The sequence below is a fragment of the Ischnura elegans genome, chromosome 7 (genome assembly GCF_921293095.1).
Source record: "Ischnura elegans chromosome 7, ioIscEleg1.1, whole genome shotgun sequence".
Lineage (NCBI taxonomy): Eukaryota > Metazoa > Arthropoda > Insecta > Odonata > Coenagrionidae > Ischnura > Ischnura elegans.
The window spans coordinates 44,343,035-44,349,034 of NC_060252.1; positions in this window are offsets into that span (position 1 = coordinate 44,343,035).

Consider the following 6,000-nt stretch of genomic DNA (forward strand, 5'->3'; position numbering starts at 1 on the left):
CAAGAAGGCATTCGGTTAGTTAAACATGACAAGTTTTCAGCAGAGTCATAACTTCAAATTTATTCCGAAAAGTCGCTCATGTCCACGGAATCAATGTCTCAGTGAAAATAGCGAGTTAGCGACCAAACCCAGCGGATAACATCCACTTTATCACGAACCTGATATTAAAAATATATGGCAATTTTCCTCCGGAAGAGAATTTTCTCACCGAATATATATTTTGCTCTTTCTTGGCGCACAACACAGAAATAACCAGTCAAAATCAGAACCACGTGAAGTCATTTGTTCGAATACTAAAAATATGATACCTCATTTACCTTATTTTCCGAGTGTTGATACAAAACAATGGCTTGATGAGGTGGAAGTTCAAAATATTTTAAATTATTATGAGAATGGTAACAAGTGGGCAACTTTCCCAGTGTTAATAAAAAATATGCATTGAAAGCATTAAAATGACACAAAATATCAGTCTATTTTCATAAAATTGCCAGAATACGTTTTTAAAAAATTTCGAGAAGGGCTAGAAGAGTTTTGCTGGTCGATCGTTCCAGTCAAGCACTTCCCTATTTAAGCAAGAAAACTTTTGTACATTGGTCTTTCGTGACCGGCACTCTATCTTGAACTGGTATTAATTTTTACACGCTTTTTCTTAACTTTCTTCGTCCGTTTGTTCGTCCAATCGATGGAATCTTTTATAAGACTTTTTTATCCACATCCCAATGTCGGATCGACTTGCAATTTGCACACCAACTTGCTTTTGATGACTATATAGTATTCAGATATTTTAAATTCTTGTCCATTGTTCTCTAATTAATTAGCTGAATTTCTCCATGGAAAATAGTTTCAAAATTTCTTTAGAGATGGCATTAGTAATTAATGTTTTGGCAGAAATTTCTTTAACAGCTCTGGTTTAATCGACAACATGATTTTTCCAAAAACAGTGTAAAATACACTTAAGAATAAAGTATAAGTTTTTCATAACTCGGAGAAGAATTGTGGCTGGTGATTAGGAATAGATCAATATCAAAATCCTTACTTCCCTTAAATGTTGGCTTCGCTATCTCCTTCCCATGTTCTGTTTCCTCTTTCTATCCTACACATCCCGCAGTCTGCTATTTTCTTCCAAAGTGCCTACTGTCTGTAAAAAACAGCAAGATACTCGAGTTAGAGGAGCTCTAGCGTCTAAATGAAGCAATCGATTTCAATGCAATAAAAAGCATACGAAAGAGAATTTAGTTCTACGTTATATCATGTACTTTAAAAATTCTTCGGCTCAATAGTATTTCCTGTGCTTAATTTTTTCTCGAAAAAGTACCCGTTTTCTGCGCGTAAAATCAAAGTGCCCAACTTTGAGCGCTTGGCATTCCCGTAGTTTTCGTTCCTATAACTTGCAATTTTGGTATAAAGAAGCCACATCTATTACTAGCAGTTTGCCGAAAACAAATTGTTTATACTACAAAAATTAACGGAGTTGTTGTAAACAACGCAAACGTCTGCTAACTTCGAAACCAGTGAGTCAATTGAAAATTGATTGGTACTGTTGTCTTTCGTGGAATGCAAGCACATATGAAATGTAGTACAGTAGAAGAAAAATTAAGAACAGGAAATACTATTGAGCCGAAGAATTTTTAAAGTACATGATATAACGTAGAACTAAATTCTCTTTCGTATGCTTTTTATTGCATTGAAATCGATTGCTTCATTTAGACGCTAGAGCTCCTCTAACTCGAGTATCTTGCTTTTTTTTACAGACAGTAAGTCTCCCATCGTAACGCGTTGAACATTTTAGCAAGACTCAAGGTAATTTTTTGTTTCCTTAGCACATGCCAGCCCGCTTTTCTTTGCACTGCTTCTAAGTTTCTTACCTGACCTTTCTTGTTTGGGTCAACGAATATTACAAAAGAGGATCTTCTAGGCTGCCTCTAGATGAGTTGACACTCACCGCGCATTTAAATGGGTTTACAAAAGTCGCCCCTCGCCTCACTGAGGAACAAATTGATCCGATGAAGTTGATGGTGGACGAATTAACTTTGTGGATGTTATGGTTGCTAAAATAAAATAAAATCACTTTGCCCTCTCCACGCTATTTTGATATTTTGCTACCAGTTTCGACGCGTCCCACGCCATTTTCAAGCTAGACTGCCAGTTTATTTTGAAAATGACGTGGAACACGTCGAAACCGGTAGCAGAATATTAAAATAGTGCGGAAAGTGCAAAGTGCCTTTATTTTATTTTAAATTGATCCGAGTTTAAATGCGGAAAATGATGTACTTAGGGGTTTTTGCAGAAATTTACATTCATGATTACGTGATTTATCAAATTAATAACTGTTCAATGCGATCCCTCGCATTTGCAATGACTATACTACAAAATATTGGAAAAAGGTTGATCGAATTGCACTCATCACAGCGCTGCGGAGAGTTTTGAAAACCGATAGAAATGCGACCGAAATGGCAACAGAAATCAGCTTTCTGTGAGATGGAATTGGGCCTCCTCTATGCAGTCCCCATTTTTGAGTCTCATAACATTGCAGCATACTCTAGCATTGAATGAACCAGTATTTATAGGCCATATCTTTAGTAAGCCTGCTTCTAATACGACTACTTTGTAATTTTGCGCCATTTAAATGAAAGAATGCTTGCTGGTAATGAGATGTACTACGTTATCCCAGCATAGCCTTGCCAATCACCATTGAACTCCTTAAGGAGATTTCCCGAGAAATGAAATAAACGTCATTTTCTTGAACATTTAAAAACGAAGTACTTTCAACCGTACTTCATCGAAAAAAAAATTTAACTGGGTTTGCATGGAAATTAAATTGTATGGAAATAAATTTTTTTTTATCATTCATTTTTTGCCTTTTGAGGCAACGCTTGAAAAACTTAAGAGAGAAATTACGATTACAAAAGCAACACGTCGTGTAGTAAAACAATTCCACATGCGCCATAGCGTAAAAGACAAATAATAAAACATAATAAAAACCCGACAGCACTCCTGTCTGAATTGCTAGGAAATTAGGTTCAATAATTCAAGCCGAGAATATTTCCATAGAACGACAACGAACGGCACCATAGTCGACTTAATAATACTTGAAAATTTGTTTATTGAAAAGTATATGAATTACGTGACTAAAATATGGCTGAACTTCGATTCTTAACATCAGAAGATACCACACCGAAAAAAATTAAATTTTAAACAATAAGTTAGAGAAGAAGGAAGGTTTTTTTTCGCTTCAATCGCACTACCATGGCAGAATCTCCATCAATGGAGGAGTAGTCCGAACGTTATTCATTTATTTTTTTGGCATTTTCAACAACCCAATTATCAAAACCCTCAGCTACAAAATAGGATTTGAGGTTTTACAAGAGACAATGATAATTGCTGATTTTTACTCACTTCAATTCATGCGGAAGTAAGAGAATAACGACAGTTGACGTTTCGCTAAACGCTCACTGAACTATAACGCGTTATCTAAATCCGTCCACCTTGGTCGCGCGCAGTTACCTCCTCATTAAACATCCTCACAGTTCCCACGGCAGCACTCGGCAAAGATAAGAAACCGGATATTACCTCAGCGGAATTTTTTGAAAACTCAACCTACAGTACCAGCCTCGCATTACGCGACTTTAGCCTCTTCTTATGTAAATGAGCGAAGGGCATAGCCGGATAAGAGGGTGAAAAGTCCTCCCGCCGGAATTTTTCCCGTACTTGGGGTATGCGATTTGGGATCAAATAGGACAAACCTCCCCACATTTCCAGCCCGCTAGAGGCCCACCAGGTCCGGCTAGATCGAAAATACGATTTTCACTCTTTTTTTAATATCTCGGTCAAGAAGCCATATTTTTTAATGCGGTTTGAGGCATTTGAAACCTTATTTAATGGAGAAGATTTCCAATTGTTTTCATGAACTTTGAGCGGGACAATAAGATATGGCGTCCATTTGAAAATTTCTTACGCATGTTTTTATAAAATATGTTTGAGAGGGCAAAAAGAAAAAAAAAACGTTTTCTGGAGGTGTTTTTAATACCTTTCGGCTGGCACATTGAAAAAATAATTTTTAGGTGGTGGAACATCGCGAAAAATGAAATTGAAAATATGCGATTTTGGCCATTTGGCTATCTTCACACACACACATTTGACACATCTTTTTGACACTGACCTTTTGTATGTATTGCATACGTTGACAATGATTGTTATTTATGGTATTATTTTTTTACATGTTTATTAATTATATTCATATAATTTATTTTGTTTATGAGCCCAATGTAAAGGCCTTAGTGCTGTTTTTGGTGTGATATAAATAAATAAATATTCGCCGGGAAAGCATCAGATTTTATCTACATTCTGTTACCGTAGAAGCTAGATTGCAGGTGAGAGAAGGTTGATCATTCCTTTCAAAAATGTGGTCTATTAAGATTATCTACATGATAAGCGGTTTTTACCCATGAAATTACCACTTTCCGTATCTATTGCATAAGTATTTCCTTGCATGTTTCTAAAATTCGTCTATTTGTGGACAAAGTGGCACATTCATCTAACCGCAGTTTGAAGGCGAAACTTTGTGACTTCCATTTTCCAGAGAACTGATTGTCCGCTAACTTTTACTGGTTTGTCATGGGACCAAGTCACTGAGTAACGTCGACGAGAAATTCGAATTTTAGGTCAGTCACTCAAGGGCTGATAGTTTTTCTGTTCAAGCTGCAAACCGGAAACATGAACAGTACAAGTTACCCTTTGTCACCATTCCCTATTTTTACGCTGGATGGGTTGTGGTTCATGTGCCCGGACCTTATTTGGCCAATCAAAATGATGCCGATTCTCTAGAATCAATCTTGTAATCGGCATATCCAATGAAAAGTTTCATGAAAAAGGGTGACATTTTGATTCTGGATAGAGGATTTCTGGATGTTGTGTCATATTTAGAAGATGATTTAGAGTTCAGTGTGCTGATGCCGACGTTGAAAGGCAAGCGAGCTCATTTAACGACTAAAGAATTGAATCAATTGTGATTCGTGGCTAAATTAAGACGGGTAGGTAATTTTTATTTAGAATATACTTACAGCGAATGGCATCGTATGAGGCAGCATGTTGACATATTTCTGTGATTGTGGTAATGGAAAGAGAAAAATACGGTGTTGCGCTCATATAGCAGCAACATTTTATTATTTATCCAATGGGCAGTACCAAGATAAAATCGCAAGACCAGCCGTGATTTTAACTAGAATTGTTTTGACGGATAATATAATAACATGCATCAATGAATATTCAGAGGACGACAAATAACCTTTCAAGACTGATTTACATTGACATCCTGGAGTCAATATAAAATTGTATATTGAAAATTCACCGAAAATTCATCTGTTAGGCTAGACACTGTTCACCAGGTTTTTTTATTTGTATGCCAACTGGAAAAAAGTTGAAACCCATTATTTTTTTCATTTAGCAAACAGCTATCATTAACTTATGATTAAATCCCATTGGTTTAGCATAGGTGAGGTAATTTCAATGAATTTATATATGATAAGGAGGACATTGATAAGGTTCAATAAATTCTCATGGTGCGTTTATTACGGTAAAATCTAACCAATTCTAACGTTTGAAAGGAGCGACGGAGGGCGTTGGAGGCCGGGAAATTCTTTTTAGCATACTCGAACGTTTTCAAGGGCAGAGAAGCCATTTTCGGCACCAGTATCCATACAATTCTGTTTCTGTGGTGGGCGCCTTAATCGGTAAAATACTATAATAAATAAAAAGGGGTGTTATGGAGGGCCAGAGCATAGAGCCAAGTGGCCAAAATCGCATATTTTTAATCGCATTTTTTCGCGATGTTCCTTCACCTAAAAATTATTTTTTCAATACGCCAGCCGAAAGGTATTAAAAAACCTCCAGAAAACGTTTTTTCTTTTTGCCCTCTCAAACATATTTTATAAAAACATGCGTAAGAAATTTTCAAATCGACGCCATATCTTATTGTCCCGCTCAAAGTTCATGAAAACAATT